Source organism: Rhynchophorus ferrugineus, unplaced genomic scaffold, assembly GCF_030347505.1.
Source record: "Rhynchophorus ferrugineus isolate W39M unplaced genomic scaffold, kcgeb_rfMv2 rfM1, whole genome shotgun sequence".
Lineage (NCBI taxonomy): Eukaryota > Metazoa > Arthropoda > Insecta > Coleoptera > Curculionidae > Rhynchophorus > Rhynchophorus ferrugineus.
In genome coordinates this window covers 23,363,624-23,384,619 of record NW_027472580.1, presented here as the reverse complement: position 1 = coordinate 23,384,619, position 20,996 = coordinate 23,363,624, and the positions used below count along the sequence as shown (strand labels likewise).

At 31.3% G+C, this 20,996-nt stretch overlaps 1 protein-coding gene across 5 annotated transcripts in view; it reads left to right on the top strand.

Annotated features, from left to right (window-relative positions):
• The first annotated feature begins 1,198 nt into the window (after positions 1-1,198).
• Positions 1,199-20,996, top strand: part of LOC143206505 (Ig-like and fibronectin type-III domain-containing protein 1) — a 444,726-nt gene continuing 424,928 nt past the window's right edge. For 2 of the 5 annotated variants that reach the window (XM_076419076.1, XM_076419080.1), the window contains exon 1: positions 3,069-3,073. The gene's annotated coding sequence lies outside the window, so the exon portion shown is untranslated. Of the gene's footprint in view, positions 1,521-3,068; positions 3,074-20,996 lie in introns of those variants that run through there. The other 3 variants (XM_076419075.1, XM_076419079.1, XM_076419078.1) reach the window with 3 other exon arrangements.

Sequence of the window (20,996 nt, the reverse complement as noted above, 5' to 3'; positions counted from 1 at the left end):
ACCGTCCGAATGCGTAGATTAAGGGCGTTTAAGCGCGTTTAAAATTACACTATTTCAAACACAAACTTTTCTTTCAAATAAATTTTTTTTGCAGAAATAACTTTTATTCCATGTAAATTAAATCCGTAGAATTGTCAAATAATAAAGCAATTTTTCAAAAATAATGATCCTGGCCTGTTGCTAATAGCGACTATATATCAAGCAGGGGGGTTTTTAAGTATAACAACTGTATAAAGGTACTGGCCAGTTGATCCATCGAATACTCTAGGTCATTCCAGAATTTCAATATGCAAATAATTTAAACAACAGTTAGAGTTATTGTTAGAGTTATAGTCTATTGCACATAATTAACAATTGTATATCAAAATAGTGTATGTTTCTTTCATTAGGGAGCATATTTATCTTTTGACGTTTAGTTCTTTTTTTATTCATTGATGCGTTTCCTTGTCAAGTCATTTTAATGTCCCTGTGTATTTTTGTTTCTTATGTTACTACCTCTGTACATTATTTTTGATAAAATTAATTTTTTGCATATTACTGACATATCGATGCACATAAATCGTTCACAATCTACAACTTCTAATACATTGTTAATAAATGTTACGACTAATAATACCTAATTAATTGTTATTGAAATGTTTGCTTTTTTCCATCAATTTTTATTGTCTAAACACTTTTTATTATCATATTGCCATGAGTGAACCAATGTCCCATTCTGAAATAATACTGAATATAAGTCTTCCTTGACTTTATTATATGCTTTTAAAAATAATATGTAATTATATAGTATTATCTTTACACCATTTAAATACTGTATTACCTAACAGTGTTCGATTAGCTCTAAGCTATCTATGGATACTTTCCAGACAATAATGAAACAAAACTGATGACATGCCTGAAATAGTTGTATTAAATTAACCGATGAAAAGGTCTTGGCCACCGATTAAGAACTAAATTCCTCAATTAATTCCTCAACATATTTTCATATTTATTTCTCTTTACTTCACGGTGCGAATATTCTTCGAGAACTACCAAAAATACATTGAACTAGACAATAACAAAAACTCGTTTAGTTCTACGTAGTCGCTTGGCAGGAAAAAAGGAACGTTTATCGCGAGGAAAAAAATCAACCATATGTGATTGGCACGAAAGTATCCGCAGGACAAATCGCTCGCATCAAGGTGCACATAGGATTCCCGAGTCGGCCGTTACGAGTCCTGCGAACGGCGTCGACGTTACCCGAGCGTTATCCGCTTTTGTTTGTTGTTGGAGCGCGCGGTTCAGTCTTCTCCGCGTTGGTCGGTAGAAGGACGCGCCGAGCAGATCAGCTTCACTTTCCGTGTGTTTCCGCCACTTGCTTCGGTTACTTCGAGGCTCGCGAGCGACTACACACGCAGCTAAATAATAATAACGACGAACTACCCCGTACTCAAGTGCATCGGCTCGTTTGTTATCACGTATGTTTTTGGACTGATCGCAATTTTCTTCTAAGGATTTGCAAAAGAGCTTCCAACTAAAAGGTATGGTGTACTATATAACAATTTATTAACTTAAAAAATAGCTATAAGAATTTTAATCATCACCAGTTATTTTGGAGATAGACAGGTGTCAATGTAAATTTTTTTGTTTTCTTGTTTTTCCTCAAATTCCATGTAATGTTTTTGTTTAAGGTTTTTAATGTTATAAGTTATAATTAAATGATCTTAAATTTAATAAGCATAATTCTAAATAACCTTTATTTAAATAGATCAGCTTATACATACTGTTTTAAGCACTTAGTAGTTTAACTGTCATATTTTATGAAATATATACAGTATTATAATAAGTAGAGTTAAATTAATTTAAAAAATAAACCCATTGTTTGTGAACTGTCGTAGTTTTCTTCTAAGGGTTTGCCAAAGTGCTTTTAGCTAAAAGGTATGGTGTAGTATAAGACAATTTATTAACTTAAAAACATAGATATAATAATTTTAATCATCACCAGTTATTTTGAAGTTAGACAGGTGTCAATGTAAAAGTTTTTTGTTTTCTTGTTTTTCCTCAAATTCCATGTAATGTTTTTTGTTTAAGATTTTTAATATTATAAATTATTATTAAATGATCTTAAATTTAATAAGCATAATTCTAAATAACCTTTATTTAAATAGATCAGCTTATATATACTGTTTTAAGCACTTAGTAGTTGAACTGTCATATTTTATGAAATATATACAGTAATATAATATGTAGGGTTAAATTAATTTAAAAAATAAACCCATTATTTGTGAACTGTCGTAGTTTTCTTCTAAGGGTTTGCCAAAGTGCTTTTCGCTAAAAGGTATGGTGTAGTATAAGACAATTTATTAACTTAAAAACATAGATATAATAATTTTAATCATCACCAGTTATTTTGAAGTTAGACAGGTGTCAATGTAAAACTTTTTGTTTTCTTGTTTTTTTTTCAAATTTCATGTAACGTTTTTTTAGAAATGTTTTTAATATTACAAATTATTATTAAATGATCCTAAGTTCAATATACATAATTCTAAATAACTTTTTTAAAAACAGATCAGCTTATATATACTGTTTTAAGCACTTAGTAGTTGAACTGTCATATATTATGAAATATATACAGTAATATAATGTAGAGTTAAATTAATTTAAGAAATAAACCCATTGTTTCTGAACTGTCGTAGTTTTCTTCTAAGGATTTGCCAAAGTACTTTTAACTAAAAGGTATGATGTAGTATAAGACAATTTATTAACTTAAAAAAATAGCTATAATAATTTTAATCATCACCAGTTATTTTGAAGTTAGACAGGTGTCAATGTAAAAGTTTTTGTTTTCTTGTTTTTTTTTTCAAATTTCATGTAACGTTTTTTTTACAAATGTTTTTAATATTACAAATTATTATTAAATGATCCCAAGTTCAGTATACATAATTCTAAATAACTTTTTAAAAAACAGATCAGTTTATATATACTGTTTTAAGCACTTAGTAGTTGAACTGTCATATATTATGAAATATTATATACAATGATATAATATGTATGATCGATCGCAATTTTCTTCTAAGGATTTGCCAACTAAAAGGTATGGTATAGTACATAACAGTTTTTTAACTTAAAAATATAGATATAATAATTTTAATCATTACCAATTATTTCGGAGTTAAACAGGTGTGAATATAAACGTTTTTGTTTTCTTGCTTTTTTTCAATCCGTGTAATCTTTAAAAGAAGTTTTTAGATATTCAAATTATTATTAAATGATTCTTATATTTAATATATATAATTATAAATAACGTTTTTTTAGATAATTTAAGTTTTAATAATTTTAAATAGATCAGCTTATACATATTGTTTTAAGAATTTAGTAGTTGAACTTTTGAATGTTTTATTGTCCATATTTTGAACTATCGTCTATATCGTTTTCATCTAAATAAATTAAAATAACCTTTACGTTGTTTTTTGTTTTAATGAGGAACTAGTTCTTGAAATTTTTTAGATGTAGATGTTGTTGGTTTGTTGTAAAAATATGTATAAAAGCTTTTACTTGTTTTACTGGCATATTTTATGAGAGAATATATACAGTAATATGCAGTAATGTTTTGTATTTTTGGTACTGTTATCCTTTTGATAAAGATGCTTTTTACATGACTTTATTATTATTTTAGGCCCAAATGTCTCAAAAATAATGAGGACTTTTTGATGATGATGAAAATGAGGATTGATGTTCTAATTTTTCACATTTTCTTTTTTGTAGATGTTTTTTGCAATTTCTTTACAGTTATAAATAATCAGTATATATGTGTTTGATATTCGCCTGAGCTGTTTGTATTGTATTTTATGTTGTTGCTACTATAATTTTTGGGTAGTATTCACATCTAATTTATTTCTCATCGCTGCGTTATTAATCATTTGACGGATAGTTTGAAAAGACAGTTTTGTTTATGTAGCATTTCGTATACAAAAACATGGTTCATTCAATTTTTTACTGCCAAGTCACGCGGGACCTTTTCCTGCTTTTCATCGGGCTTCCTTCTCCATTTATCCTTTCACAAATAATTTTAGCCATATTTTGACTACGGTTTAGGTATACTCATTAAGGGGATATGGCGATATAGATTATAACTTATTGGTGCTAAATTAAGACTATTCAGGACTTACCGGGACAATATTTTCGCATTTTAGAGTTACCTTCTATCTTGTCTTGGTGTGAGTTTTGTACTTAAATATTTATATAAATCGCCTTGTTTGATATATAATTCTATTACAAATATATTGGGGTATTTTGTCAATGAGCGAGTGAAACAAATATTAGGCATTGTATACCTATATGGGTATTTCAGATTTTGTTAGTTTTCTGACTTTAACTCGTTTTGGTTATTTGATATTCGAATCATATGTGGTACTTGATATTTTTTCTGAAAATCATGAAAACATAATAAATAGTACTATTGTTTATTATATTAGATGTAACTTGAATTATATTTCGTTTATCTTACGATCGTTTTCTTTGGATCAAGAAGAAATTTATGAAACCTAAATAAAAATACTGTAAGAATTACTACGGAAAATATAATGCATAATGCTTTTGCTTTTTGATGATAAGCTTATGTGTAGTAATTTACCAAAACCTGGTATATATGTTATGATAATATAGCAGCAAATAAAAAACAGAATTTTGAAATAGTAGTTTTGTTTTATCAATTATCATTGCCTCTCTGTTAATAAGTTTCATAACCGATTTGTCAGTTCTGTAAAACCAAATTTTAGTAAAAATTATTGTATAATAAAATAATTTGATTTAAAACGGCATATTTATTTTTGTTTTTAAAAACAAAATGTATATTGATATGCAGAAACAAAATCTAATATTTTAAATATGTTTCTGTACGTTGCGACCTAACAAAATAACCTTTAAACAATTTTTTGTGCTACTAGGAACTGGTTTGATTGCAACAATGATAAAGTTTTGTTTTATATATTAATCGTTTACGCAATCCAGCGCAAGATTTAACATTGTAATCGATCTATTCATTGATATTTCTGTAGATTATAACCTTTATTAAAACATGGAATGGTTGGAACTTTTTTATTATTTTAATTGTTATATTACAAATGTTTGAAGAACTGAATTATATGTTCATTATTACTATTACAATTGTTTTTATTTTTAACGATATTTGAGTAGTATCGTTAAAGCTTAACTTTTGCTTAAGTACAAAAATCGGGTTGTTGCTGCTAACTTCACAATATTTATATTAATTCTTAGATAGTTTAATTTCAATTATAGCCGGTTTGGTGGCGCAGTGGTAAAGGCGATAGGACGGTCCTCCTACTGTTGCGATAGCCGCGGGTTCGAATCCTGCTGGGGCATGGTCGTAGATTTTTGTTTGTGATTGTTTAAAATTTGTGAATATTCTAGGCAAGAGTGTAAAATCCGACAAAGGAAAATGATCCCAGTCACGCTATTAACCAGGCTGGGTAAGACCGGATGTCTTCTGGGATGATTTTTGAAGTTGGTCACTCGCCATTCGGTAGAGTTAATGGTGAGGACCGTATCAAGACCGTAATTTCATTATATATTTATTAGGTGCTTGCCTGTATTTGTAAATAACCTAAACTATTAGAAAATCATTGAAGATATTTTGATTAATACATATTCTACCAAACTTTCTCAATGAATGTATTTTAAAATAAAAAAATGGATCAGAATATATATAATTATTAATTGTTGACTGATAAATGAATAAAAATACAAAAAAATTATCCAGAACACAATACATAAAAAGATAATAATTTTCCTGAAGCAGTATTTCCGTGTCTTCATGGAATAGCATATAGTGGTAGGTAGTGCTGCTTAGCTTGAGTATATAGGACCAGTAATAATACGAGCCAGCAATGTCCACGTTGATTTCACGCATTTTGCAATATATGACCGATCGCTGCCATAGTATTGCTGAAATTTAAAAACTTTTCCTCATCTTTTTATTCTTTTCCATTAACAGTGTTGAAATAGTCCCTTATAAAATTCCATAAAATTAAAATGATTTATTGATGTTAAGTTCAAGAAGTAATATATTTTATGATTACATTGAATTTAACTAGAAATCTTGAAAAGGGTTTTGTGGAATTTTAAGAGGTGCAAAGTGAGAAAATATTTTTTGACAAGGATTATATGGATGAGGCTTTACTTTTACACCTTGATACGATATATCTATATCGCTGCTTTACCACCTAATTCTGAATAAAAATAAGATGTCAAGGAGTGGATCTTGGGGCTTCAAAATAAGTTCGTGCCCAGAAAGTACTACCCAAGAAGATGTTAGTGTTATCTTTTTTTTTTGATGAAAATTATTTCTTTATATTATTTCCGTAATGGATCAGCAATAAACTTGCTGTATTGTTAATTTTTGGAATTGTATGCAATATATTGTAAAATTACTAAAATTACTAAAATATTATTTTTCATCGAGGCCGTGAGTCAAAGCCCAAAAATCACGGCTAAAGTCAAATTTTCAACATCTAACTCATTTACCAGATTTAGCTCTATCTGACTTCTGTACTTTCTAATACCTCAAAATCCGTTTATTTCCCTCGGACTTATTGAACCCTTTAATACAATTATAGAAGTGCACGATTCCATATAATATTGTAAAAATCAACTTTATATCTTTCTGTTTATTCAACAGTTAAAATAAACTTATTCTTTTGCTAAAAATAAACCGAGAAGCACCGAGGCATATTGTAACCTACCTTACGCTGTTTGTAAGGAAAAGGCACGACAGTCGCCTTGGATACAGACCGATCCATGAAACACTCCAAGGAAAACTAGGGCTGAAATTGCGGAAAATTGCATTCTTTATCGAACATTTTGACGTGCACCATACGCCAAGATGTTCAACTGATACGCCGCGATATTTTTCCCCGTCGCTTTTGTTGTCGCGGATTTTTTTTCCGTTGAGGAGTCACTCGATCGGATTCAATTTTCCTATCTGGTGACTGGAAAGGAAAACAGTGTCCTGCTGTTTGCGACCGATGTTCCTCATAAAAGTTTGATTTCGACCTGTCGGTGTTTTTCTTTTCTTGACCTAGATTTTGCGTGTATAATTATCGCCTATGCATGTTCAGAACGGTCGATATTGTTTAATGGTGATGTAATGTCAAGAATTATGTTTTTCCCTTATTATATACCTGTTTTAATACAGCCAAGTCATTTTGCTATGTGAATAATAAACAAAACATATTCGGTATAAAATGTATGATTGCTTAGTTTTGTTATACTTATATATATTTAATTTCATGGCAAAGTTTGTTGAGAATTTGTTTTTTGGAATAAATTATGGAACGGTCTTATACTTTACTATTTGACTTCCTGTATTTGGATATTATGGGCTGTCTGTGAGAGTCAAGTTATAGTATTTAATAAAACAATCAACTCACTTGAACTCACAATGAAATTATATTAATTTGTTGTATTTAAGTCGTAAGTTAATTTTTCTGTTTTTATTAAATATTAAACAAGATAATATATTGACGAATTATATTATAAGCAAAATATTTTATTTCAAGAAAAAACAAATCAAGCCGTCGATTCCTTAAAAAGGAAAAAAGATTCAAAATTGTTTGGCTGGTATCGGCAAAAAATCTTTTATTTATCCATCGAACTTATTTGTATTTTGGTATGTTTAATTTTGTTTTTGCAATATATATAGAATGTTGTTTTTCTTGTGTGGCTATATTGTCTTTTGATCCTGACTTAAATATTTTTTTCTGATTTAGGCTAAATATATCTTTTGTAGCCAGTAAACAACATAATAAGATTTTTCTGGCTTTGTAATGTAGTGGTTGATGCGACTGGACGACATTCCTACTTGTGAGTTCGATGTATGTTTGTAATGCTCTATACGTAAACGGGTAAAACAATGAAAATTAATCTCAGTTATGTTAGTAACTAGAGTGACTAAGACTAAAGTTGATTGTTGTAGTCGAACTCTTGATCTACTTCTCTATTTTAAGTTGTAAACAGTAGATTTGTAACTCTTCTCTAGTTTATAGGTTTATTATTCTCCTGTTTATCCAACATTTAAAATAAACCGATTCTTTTGCTAAAAATAAACTGAAAAGCACCGAGGCATATTGTAACCTACCTTACGCTGTTTGTTTGGAAAGGACACGACAGTTGCCTTGGATACAGACCGATCCATGAAACACCCCAAGGAAAACTGGGGCTCAAATTGTGGAAAATTGCATTCTTTATCGAACATTTTCACGTGCACCATACACCAAGATGTTCAACGGATGCGCCGCGATATTTTTCCCCGTCGCTTTTTGTTATTGCGGCCCTTTTTTCCGTTGACGAGTCACTCGATCGGATTCAATTTTCCTATCTGGTGACTGGAAAGCAAAACAGTGTCCTGCTGTTTGCGACCGATGTTCCGCATAAAAGTTTGATTTCGGCATGTCCGTGTTTTTTTTTTGTTGACCTAGATTTTCCGTCTATAATTATCGAATATGCATGTTCAGAACGGTCGATACTGTTTAATGGTGATGTAATGTCAAGAGTTGTGTTTTTCCCTTATTATATACCTGTTTTAATACATCCAAGTCATTTTGCTAAGTGAATAATAAACAAAACATATTCGGTATAAAATGTATGATTGCTTAGTTTTGTTATACTTTTATATTTTTAATTTCACGGCAAAGTTTGTTGAGAATTTGTTTTTTTTTGGAATAAATTATGGAACGGTCTTATACTTTACTATTTGACTTCCTATATTTGGAGATTATGCGCTGTCTATGAGAGTCAAGTTATAGTATATAATAAAACAATCAACTCACTTGAACTCACAATGAACTTATATTAGTTTGTTGAATTTAAGTCCTAAGTTAATTTTTCTGTTTTTATTAAATATTAAACAAGATAGTATTTTGACGAATTATATTATAAGCAAAATATTTTATTTCAAGAAAAAACAAATCAAGCCGTCGATTTCTTAAAAAGGTAAAAAAAGATTCAAAATTGTTTGGCTGGTATCGGCAAAAAATCTTTTATTTATCCATCGAACTTATTTGTATTTTGGTATGTTTAATTTTTTTTTGCATTATATATAGAATGTTGTTTTTCTTGTATGGCTATATTGTCTTTTGATCCTGAATTAAGTATTTTTTCTTATTTAGGCTAAATATATCTTTTGTTGCCAGTAAACAACATAATTGGATTTTCTCTGGCTTTGTAATGTAGTGGTCGATGCGACAGGACGATCCTCCTACTCGTGAGTTCGATGTATGTTTGTAATGGTCTATACGTAAAAGGGTAAAACAATGAAAACTAATCTCAGTTATGTTAGTAACTAGAGTGACTAAGACTAAAGTTGATTGTTGTAGTCGAACTCTTGATCTACTTCTCTATTTTAAGTTGTAAACAGAAGATTTGTAACTCTTTTCTAGTTTATAGGTTTATTATTCTCCTGTTTATCCAACATTTAAAATAAACCGATTCTTCTGCTAAAAATACACTGAAAAGCACCGAGGCATATTGTAACCTACCTTACGCTGTTTGTATGGAAAGAACACGACAGTTGCCTTGGATACAGAACGATCCATGAAACACTTCAGGGAAAACTAGGGCTCAAATAGTGGAAAATTGCATTCTTTATCGAACATTTTAATGTGCACCATACACCAAGACGTTCAACCGATAGGCCGCGATATTTTTCCCCGTCGCTTTTGTTGTTGCGGCCCTTTTTTCCGTTGACGAGTCACTCGATCGGATTCAATTTTCCTATCTGGTGACTGGAAAACAAAACAGTGTCCTGCTGTTTGCGACCGATGTTCCGCATAAAAGTTTGATTTCGGCATGTCCGTGTTTTTCTTTTGTTGACCTAGATTTTCCGTCTATAATTATCGCATATGCATGTTCAGAACGGTCGATATTGTTTAATGGTGATGTAATGTCAAGAATTGTGTTTTTCCCTTATTATATACCTGTTTTAATACATCCAAGTCATTTTGCTAAGTGAATAATAAACAAAACATATTCGGTATAAAATGTATGACTGCTTAGTTTTGTTATTTACATTTATATTTTTAATTTTACGGCAAAGTTCGTTGAGAATTTGTTTTTTGGAATAAATTATGGAACGATCTTATACTTTAGTATTTGACTTCCTATATTTGGAGATTATGCGCTGTACAAGCAAAAACATTTTATTTCAAGAAAAAACAAATCAAGCCTTCGATTCCTTAAAAAGGAAAAAATAAGATTCGAAATTGTTTACCTGGTATCGGCAAACATCTTTCATTTATACATCGAACTTATTTGTATTTTTTTATATATATATTTTCTTCTTCTTTTATCAACTATGGGTTTATCTGGACTCGGCCTAAAGTTTAACATGGGCTCCGAACCACGGTCCTCAGCATTAAGCCTACCGACTGGCGAGTGACCAACTTTAGAAATCATCCTGGAAGACATCCGGTCGTACCCAGTCTGGTTACTGGCGTGACTGGGATCATTTTCCTTGTCGGATTTTATACTCTTGCCTAGAACATTCAGAAATTTTAAACAATCACAAACGTACATTTACTAACATGCCCCAGCAGGATTCGAACCCGCGGCTATTGCAACAGTAGGAGGACCATCCCATCGCCTTTACCACTGCGCCACCAAGCCGGCTTATTTGTATTTTGGTATGACTAATTTTGTTTTTGCAATAACAGATATATAGCATGTATTTTTTCTTGTGTGGCTATATCGTCTTTTGATCCTGATTTAATATTTTAATGATTTAGGCTGAATATATCTTTTGTTGCCAGCAAACGATATAATTGGATTTTTCTGGCTATGTAGTGTAGTGGTCGATGCGACTGGACAATTCTTCTACTCGAAAGTTCGAAATGTTTTTGTAATAGTCTATACGTAAAAGTGTAAAACAGGGAAAATTAATTATGTTTATTTATTATTGGTTATGTTGGTTTATTATGTTATGTTAGTAAATGGTGTGGCTAAGGTCAAAGTTGGTTGTTAAAGTTGAATTCTTGATTGTATTAATGCCAGGACTGCTTTGAAGCTTACGCTAAGTTGTAAACTGTAAATTTGTAGCCCTTCTCTAGTTTATATATTATATTTATTTCCGTTTATCAACTAAAGTTATAAAAATGCATCGGTTACTACATATAGTAGGTGTGGCGCGTCATTACTTTTGCACTATTGCTCAATTTTAAGAAAAACATATACTGAATATGCCAAAAAATACCACCTTATTATTTTATATCCGGTACCTTTTTTAAATCCATTAGATATGTACAGTCTGTCTTTTGATTTGATTATTTCTGACTCTAGAAAAGTTGAGAACAGACCGAAATTTGATGAAATGTTTGTACCATAATTTTTTTTTCAATCCATTTGACTTAGAAAGGAAGTTAGAAATGCTAATCAGTGTGTATCATATTGTAGCTTAATACATAAATTAATTCACATTACAAGTTCATGTATTATATGTATTGTGTTTGCCGTTTACTGACTGATTATTAATAATATTAATAAATATAAGATCAGAAATTGTAATCAAAAAACATAATTAAAGAAGAAGCCTCATTGCGAATAATTGGTACAATGTATTTTATTCAAAGTAATGTCCATCGATAGTCGTTAACTTTTCCCATCCTTTAGGCAATTTATGAATTCCATCTCGAAAGAACAATGTATTTTTGCGTCTATCCACGAATTGATTCATTTTGTGGTATCTTTATAAGAAATGAAATGCTACTCAGATAGGTCACGACTTATATATCGGAACAAGTACAAATCAGAAGAAGCAAGTTCCGGAGAAACGCGTGTTTTATATATACACGGGGGGGAGAACCCATTTTAATGTTTCCACGTTGGTTTTCTCCGGTTTTGCAAAATGTGGTCGGGTAGGATTTTCATGCTCAAGAATAGTGTTGCTGTGTCTTTAAGGTTTTTTTCTTGCATTTTATAGGGATCGTCATCGAATAATGCGTTTAAATTCTCGTAAGAATGCTCTTTGTTTTCGGTGTCAAAACCACAACTTTTAAAACGTTGAAACAGGAAGGAAGACATAAGCTTCACTCAGCATTCGATAACCTTCAGTCGTCTTTTTTTCAAATTGATTAAAAAAACAAAACTTTCTGTAAATGCGGTTTATTTGGTACAAATGAAAACATTTTTGTTCACACTTAATAAATAATACATTCTGAAGGCTCTAACATAAATTTGTGAATTTTGAATTTGTGAATAATGAATTTTGTGTTAATTAACTCCTCATAAATTCCCCCAAGAATATTTTTTGTTTAGTTGAACAGGCAGTTCGATTTTCAGGATTAAAAAATCCCTAGCTCTAAATTTTTGTCGAAATCGTCATAACATTATATATCTGTAACTATTTGTATAAACAATATTAATATAAGTTAATGTTTCAAGTCACTGAAAAACGCTGTTTTGGTGTCTATAAAAGTAATGAATGTGATGAATTTGTAGTTTATTATTTGCAATTCTAAACTTCTGACAGGCTGTGTAATCCTCACAGAGCTGACGTTCCACTCTATAAAAGGTCGCGAAATTTTATGTTACACTAGCTGACCCGGCAGACTTCGTACTGACTCAGTCGATAAATAAAAGACCTAATAATCCGTAATTAATAAAAAAATGCTCGGTATGAATGAATTTTTATATTTTTTTTCGATTAATTACACATGATGTTTTATACTTAAAAAACAGAGTTTTCTTGAAATAGTGGCTATTTATAAGGTTTCAACTAGATATCTACAGACACACATAGTTATGATACAGTTTGTTAACCAATTTAAAGCTTTCTGAGAAACTATATTTTTTCTTTTATTTTGTGGTGCGTACATAAACAAAGATGACGGTTCCTACGCGCGAACACTCGACGTATAATTGTCCATGCGCGAAACAGGGAAACTCTAAGTTGATTCCGAAAACTTCCAACGACTGGCCTTGAGACTTATTTATGGTCATCGCAAAGGCCAGACGTACTGGAAATTGTAAACGTTTAAAATCGAATGGTAAATCCGTCGGAATCATCGGTATATGCGGGATCGACATCCTCTTTGTATTTTCCCTTTATGATTGTTGCCTCAATGACGTTATTCATCATCTTTTTCACAGCCAGTCTTGTTCCATTGCACAGTCGAGGTTGATTAATATTACGCAGCAATGACAACTAATCCTACTTTTAACTGCAAGATGTGAGGTGTTAATCCAGACAATTCCAGTGAATTTAAAAACTCATTGTGATAATTGACTACGTCGTCCTGGTTCATAGCGATGTCGACTGATTTGAAGGAAACCAACTGTCCCGGAAGAAAATTCTGAATGGTATTGAGATCCTCGACAATCTCGAATTCTCGACTTTTTCCCCCCTGACCGGTTTCTAAATGGACTGCTGTAGGGTATCTTTCATGGATCGCAAATGAAAAGATACGCCAAATTGCTTCGTTGCTACTTACATAGCGACCCATCTGGTACTGTGATACTTACATCTGGTACTGTGTTACAATATTGATGAAGAAATATTGAGCAAATTGATGTGAGTCTCAAAAGCTTTGGATAATATTAGCCAGTATAGCACGATCCAACTATTTTCTACATCAACATTTTGTCCTCTTACCTTCACAACTACCGATCGCTCATTGTCCGCAGCTGATTGCCGACGATTCAGTGGGTATCCATCATTTCTCGTTATGGTTTCAGCTATCAGGTCTCTTGGATATCGCTTGGAACACTTGTATCATGTATCGTGTATCATGTAACATGTGTTTGGGTGTACTGCATGCAATTTTGGGTCAACTATGGGACAGTGGGCATGAAATTGTCCTGTATAATATATGTAGTTATGTCATCTGGAAACGGCTGTTATATTTATGAATGTTGGCTAAGAAGTGCTTAGGATGATTTCCACTCCCAGAAACTAAAGAGCGTAAAGGATCTGATGGTGGGACCAATTGTGGCAATTTTACTTTGCCTCCAGTACAACATAATCCAGTAGATTCACCACTGTATTTAACGCCTTGCGATATTTACAAAGTATACTCATTTTCCTACTTGTTACCGATTTGTCGGCACAATAATCTATTGCCGCATCATACAGCAGGAGTGCAGCTCGTTCCAGGATCACAGGAGCACTGCGTCTGCGGAATTGCTCAATTTCATTATGTCCTACTCGCTCTTGTTGTGTTTGATGTGTACGAACTCGTTGCATTCTAAGCCTATCTACTTCATTGTCACTCTCTAGAGAACGCAATTCTGACATAGGAATACGACTATTTTTTTGATCTGTCTCTCTCTAGTCATCAGTGCGGTTAGTACGTGAGGTAGCTCTTCGCACATTTGATTGACTGCGACGACCTAAGTCAGGTCGTTTTCTCCTGGGCATCCTAAATTGTAATTAATCAATGTGAGGAGATCACAAAGGATCACCGAAGTTAAGAAAGTTCTCGTGCACATAGAGGTGACTAAAAAAGATAGAATGATGCACTCTTTGTCTGAGGTATCGATCGACATATTAGTTCGTTTTCAAATGTCAAATATTACGGTAGCGGTTAGAAATTAAATTTGTAACCAAAAGACATTTTAGTTGGTTGTCAAATGTCAACTATATGATGGTTGCGTTCAGAAATTTAATTTGTGACAAAACTTAAGATTTATCAATCTATATAAAAATAATATGATATATAGTTAACAACTGTTAAAAAACGACTGTTAACTAAAATTAAGTTTATTTTTTACCTCCTGATAATAATGATATAAAAATTCTAATTAGTTGTTTATTTTAAACCATATAGTTATCTCTATTTGATTTTTGAATTACGGGGGATACATCAAAGGAAAAGCAAAATTGTTTTCATATTTAGTCGTTTTATATATATAGTAGTTTTATATATATAGGTTAATGATAATTTTAACATCGACAAAGAAATCTGTAACAATTAAGCCATATACGTATGAAATATGTCTCAACTTTTATTGTACGAAAACCCTTTATATTAAATTCGTTTTATAAACAATGAAACAGCAAGAATTAACCTTGAACCTAATACTATAAATACGAAAATCTATGAGAAGTACGACAATTATTATCCAATTTAGATCTATGTTTCTGGGTTGTGTTCATCACCTCCACAAGCTCGATCGACCGTACAGACAAACGAACAAAAAAGCCGGAATCCAAACCCAACATATATTTAAATAACCTCAACACACCCAAGAAAAGAAGTAAGTGTTGCTAACCTTCGAACGGCAAAGAAATTCTATCAGCCAGAGTGAACAGCAGGTTGTGTGTTGTTCGTTTATATTTGTGTTCAGAATTATACCTGGGTTATTTGAATATTGCGTTGCGTGTTATATAAATGACGATATTGTTGCGGTTTTTGAAAGATGTTCTACGGGTGATCTTTATAAATTGATTTCCTCATTTTTTTGAAATAAATGTTTAGGAGTTTATTCTAAAGTTTTATTATAACGGAAGCGCTTTGCTTGAAAATATCAAGTGTGACCTTTCATGATGATTTAATTCGGTTTGAGTTTCTAATTCCTGATATTTTCGAAACATATTAAATATATTCAATTGTACGGGGTGTCACTTTTAGCAAGGTGATAAGTGTTACTGTTAATATCGAAACCAACAGATTTTTATCGATTATTCTTATTATAAGTTTTCACTACCATCCAACGTCTTTTAAAAGTTAAAATTCTCGTATTATCTTTTTTTAGATTACTCAACCAAATTAACAATAACTTAAACGATAAAAAATATTGCTCCGCTGCATTTCTCGATATTTCTCAGGCCTTGGACAAGGTGTGGCACAATGGACTGCATATTAAATTGAGAAAACTTTTGCCCCATACGCGGTTTCAACTGCTGAAATCGTACCTCACAGACAGATATTTTATTGTCAAACAGGGTGACGAATACACTAACCTACACCCAATATATTCGGCTGTTTCGCAGGGTAGATTTCTTGGCTCATTGTTATATCTACTGCATACAGCTGACCTACCGACCTCAAGAAACATTACTGTTTCAACATATGCTGACGATACAGCGGTTTTATCATCGCACGAGTAACCAATATCAGCTACAAGAAACGTTCACCTTCATCTTAACAAAGTCGAATTGTGGTTGAAAACGTGGCGTATCAAAGCAAATGAAACAAAATCTACCCATGTGACATTCACCCTTTGTAGAAAAACTTGTCTTTCAGTAAAAATGAATAATTATAAGCTCCTGCAAGTAGGCAACGTTAAATATTTGGGGATGCATTTCGATTCGTGTTTGACATAGAAAAAACATATAGTGATAAAACGCAAACAGCTTGGTGTTAAACTAAACCAAATATACTGGCTGATAGGGCGTAAGTCAATACTTAGTAGTTATCACTACAATTTACTGGAAATGCAATTTTGAACCGTTTGGAAACATTCGGTTTCATTGCTTGCTAGGCCAAAAACAAGAGTTTTATGTGGCATATTGTGAATGGTGATTAAAATTGGATCTACTATGACAATTTCCAGTGTAAAAAGGCATGGATTAATATCTTTAATAAATCCATATCGTTCTTTTGATACAGTGTTGTTGCTAACAACGTCAGATGAATAAATTGAACGACGTGTTCAGTAGACTGAATAATTGTCAAACGAGCATCCTTCTTTGACACGGTATCGCTATGTTGTCAGAAATATGGGGGAACATACATACAATACATACAACAATTACATACAATAAACATTTTTTAATAGTATAGAATCTTTATTTTTGAGACAAAATAAAAAAAGGCCGGCTTGGTGGCGCAGTGGTCACGGACGGTCCTCTTGCCATTGCGATAGTCGCGGGTTCAAAACCTTCTGTGGCATGGTCGTTATGTTTGTGATTGTTTAATGATTTACGATCCGAGTGCAGAAATCCGACAAGGAAAATGATCCCAGTATGCTAGTAACCAGGCTGGGTAAGGCTGGATGTCTTCTGGATGATCTCCAAAGTGTGGTCGCTCACCAGGCTTAATGGCGAGGACAGTGTTTCGGAGCCCTCGTTAAATAAGTAGGTCCAGTTCAGATAAATCCTAGTAGGTAAGAAGGATACTCTAAAACATATTTTTAAAAATAGCTGATTATAGTTATAGCGTCTTAATCAATACTTTATTAGTGATGCCTTTTATTGTAAATTTTTCACAATTACTTTTATTTCTTTATTAATATAATCAATTTTCTATGAATTTTCTGGCATGTATCAATCCATATTAAGAAGGGATATACAATATAGTTAAGGTACTAGTGTAGAATATTTTTTTCTCTAAAATGAATATAAAGGGAAACAAACAGAAGGTTAACAGTTTGTTGTTGGGAGAAAGCCATTTCTCGTACTGTTTTCAGATGATGGGTGTTAGAAATTAATTGTCAAAATGACATTTCATTGTAATTTTTTTATATTCTCCCAAATTTTATTATTGTTATTGTTATCTAGCTCTGGTATTATTAAATATTTAGTTAAAGTAATCATTAGTAGGTACCTATAAAACTAAACTACTGCTATTGCATAAATGTGTATATTCATTATTTAATTATTCTTTTTTATATATAAATTTTAGTGCTTTCGATTAGCATTTTAAGTACATAATTATTTTTTATTATCGAGAAAATCTCTATATTATCTTCTTATGTAATAATTTTACGATCAAGGTTATTATTGACTACATATTGTTCGAATAAAATGTACCAGTATATTTTATTACATTTTATAGTTAAATATCTTAAATTGCTGTTGTTATTGTTAACTGTTGTTGTTATTATTAAACGTGCAGTCACATCTAGGAATATATCTTGGAATTAAAACTGTTTCAAGTTCATAAGTGTTCATGTTGATCATTGTATGATATCTAGTTTGTGGATCATTTATATTCAAGGTGAAGGCATATGAATGAGTATTACAAAGTACATATAAGAAAATACTTTTTTTTAATATCATTCATAACACTGTAAGATTATTTAGTGGGTTTCGATATAGATTGATATGAGATATCCTAAAAGTATTCACCATGTTAGCTTTTTGATCTTAATTATGTTCCACCGAGGTATTAAACGTTTCTTCTAAATCTAATTTTTCATTTTTTAATGTAAATTTAATATTCAGTGTGCTATACCACGTTATATACGTTTTAGTAGTAGTAGTTTAAGTAGTTTTTTTTTCGTAATTATAGTTGTGTCATGATCGATATCAACGTGATGAAGAAGTCCTTTCTTATGATTCTTGGTGAATCTGTCTATTTTTTTCGACTTCGTCAATTCACAGATTTTAAAATTGTTAATGTTATATTCTTCACGACGCAGCAGCAGGATCATGATTTGAGAGTTAAAAATAAATCTCAAGGGGATCCAGTTAGAGCAAGTGCAGTAGTTCAAGTACTTGGGATACGTAATTCAGAAGATTCAACAAAGTATCATCTACTACTGAGGTAACAGTAAGCATAATCGGCCAATCTGCAGGAGCTTTTGCTTCTTTAAGATGGAGCGTATTGAGTACAAGATATATTACGAACAAAACTAAAATCCGTTTCTTTCGAACGCTTATTTTGTCAATCCTTGTTTTCGTCACCAGGATTTGGACACTATTATAATGCGGTAGATCTGTAAGCTTGAACATAACGTCATTCATTCAAGACACAATAATGTACAATTCATTGTACATCAGTGGACGGTTGACGAAGACATCCATAGTGGCAGTTTATATTAGTTTGAGTACATCGGGTCTAGATTTTGTTTTGTTGGCGAATGTTTGTTCAATATTCAAACTCCTGCGGAACAGCAGATCATTCCTGAAGAAGTAGGTACTCTCCCCGAGCACCGGCTATTGACTGATGATAACATCGTCCTGTTTAAATATTAACAGCTTTGGAATATATGGAAAAGTTTGATATTTGTATATTTTTTATACAGAAGTTGCTAATATGTCAAGAATATGGCATATTAGATATTTCTAACTTGCAATGATGTTTTATTTAATTTGTGAAAATGTGACGTTGATTTGCAGTTTATTGATTTTGAAAATATGTTTGATAAGTGAACTATTATAATAATATATTTTTTTTTATCTCAATACATTAAAATATAGTTTCAAAATACGGAATTAGGTAACGATAGGTATTAAAATCAAATTAAATATATAATTATTTTGTTTGTCAATTGTTAACGACATATACATTCATAATCATTGACAGATAATTTAGATAATCTATAGAAATTATTGATTGGTTGCCATTAAAATATTCTTAGGTAATTTATGTCGCTTTTATTATAATACATAAATAAAGCAATAAAATAATGGTAATGTATATTTTCAAGTTTCAATTAAAGCCTGCTTTTTTAACCGTTTTCGTTAATATAAATTGAGAAACAACAGTTTTACATAATATATCTGACATTGCGAATTTGGTAACCTAGATAAGATTAATTGCTCTATATCATTTAGTGATTTGTATTATTTGTAATTAAATAATGTTGTTGTTAAAATGTGTCGTGTGATTTTAAATTTGCACGTATTAATAATTTATCGAGCATTAAGCGTATTAAATGAGATAAGTGAGTCTTCTGAAATCATTTGAAATAACCGAAATACGATTTTTTATTATGCAACTGCGCGAAAAAAATATGAAACGAGTAAAATCCGTTACCTAACATCGAAATCCAGACCGTTTTAGATGTTGCTGTTGTTTTTTTTTCGCAACGACAATAAAAATCTTATTCCTTTCAACGATTTTCTAGGTGGAAACGTCAACTCTCGATGCCGACAATCGATTACGTAAAACGGCGATTTTTTCCGCTTTTGTATTTTTCTATCGCTCCTTCAATAACACGTCTGCACATAACGTGCAGGAGGAGAATGCGCCAGCTTTGCTCTTATTATGCAAAATCAAAAGTATGAAATGAATTTTCGCATTTACGTGGAAACTGTTTTTGAAAATGTAGGATTTTAATAATTGTTTGCATATATACACTGCCTTTTTTATATCAAGAAGGTCTATATAGATATATTTTTATAGAAGAAGTTTTTTTATATCGCGCTGTCCAGCTGATGTATTGCTTCCAAGTAAAAGATAAATAACAAGTATTTAAACAAAAGACAAATAGACATACATATAGATAAAATGAAATGTAATTAGTATACTAAAACTTTAACGTAATGTTATATTACAAATAAAACTTTTAACTATATGGCCACCAAAGTTTTGGTTAAAAACTCTTTAATATAACAATTAACATATATTATAAATATATTAATTAATATAAATTATTATAAATAAAAAGATCTCATTAAAAGTTTGACGTATTAAATTTAAGCTACCCAACTACAGTTTTTTATATGGTCTCTGAGAGTTTTTGTTAAAGGTCACAGATTATCAAGATGTGTTTCGAAGAATATATTCTATATAAGGATTCTTCAACATTCTTACGAAATATTACAGTTTCAAGAGAATATATCATTCAATAGTTGTAAAACAATATTATTAGGTGCTTGTATGTATTTTTATCAGCGATATCTATTGAATAGTATCAATGTAAGCGGCTATTAAATTTTATAGGTTTAACATTTCTCTGAATAATATAACAAGTTTTCATACAGTATTATACAGTTATTTTAGAAACTTAACAGGTCAATCGAAAATTCCCCGGCCTGACACATAGATGACGCTACTCCGGACACTGCCCTAGGAAAATCAATCATCAAGGATTGGTATGCTAAGTTTAGACATGCGCCGAAATGAGCACCGAAGACGGTGAACGTAGTGAACGCCCACAAGAGGTTGTTACCGATGAAAATATCCAAAATATCCACAAAATGATTTTGAATATCCGTAAATTGAAACTGAATGAAGTAGCAGACACTCTATAGATATCAGCTGAACGTGTAGATCATATAATTCACGAATATTCGGGTATGAGAAAGCTCTGTGCAAAGTGGGTGCCGCGCGAGCTCA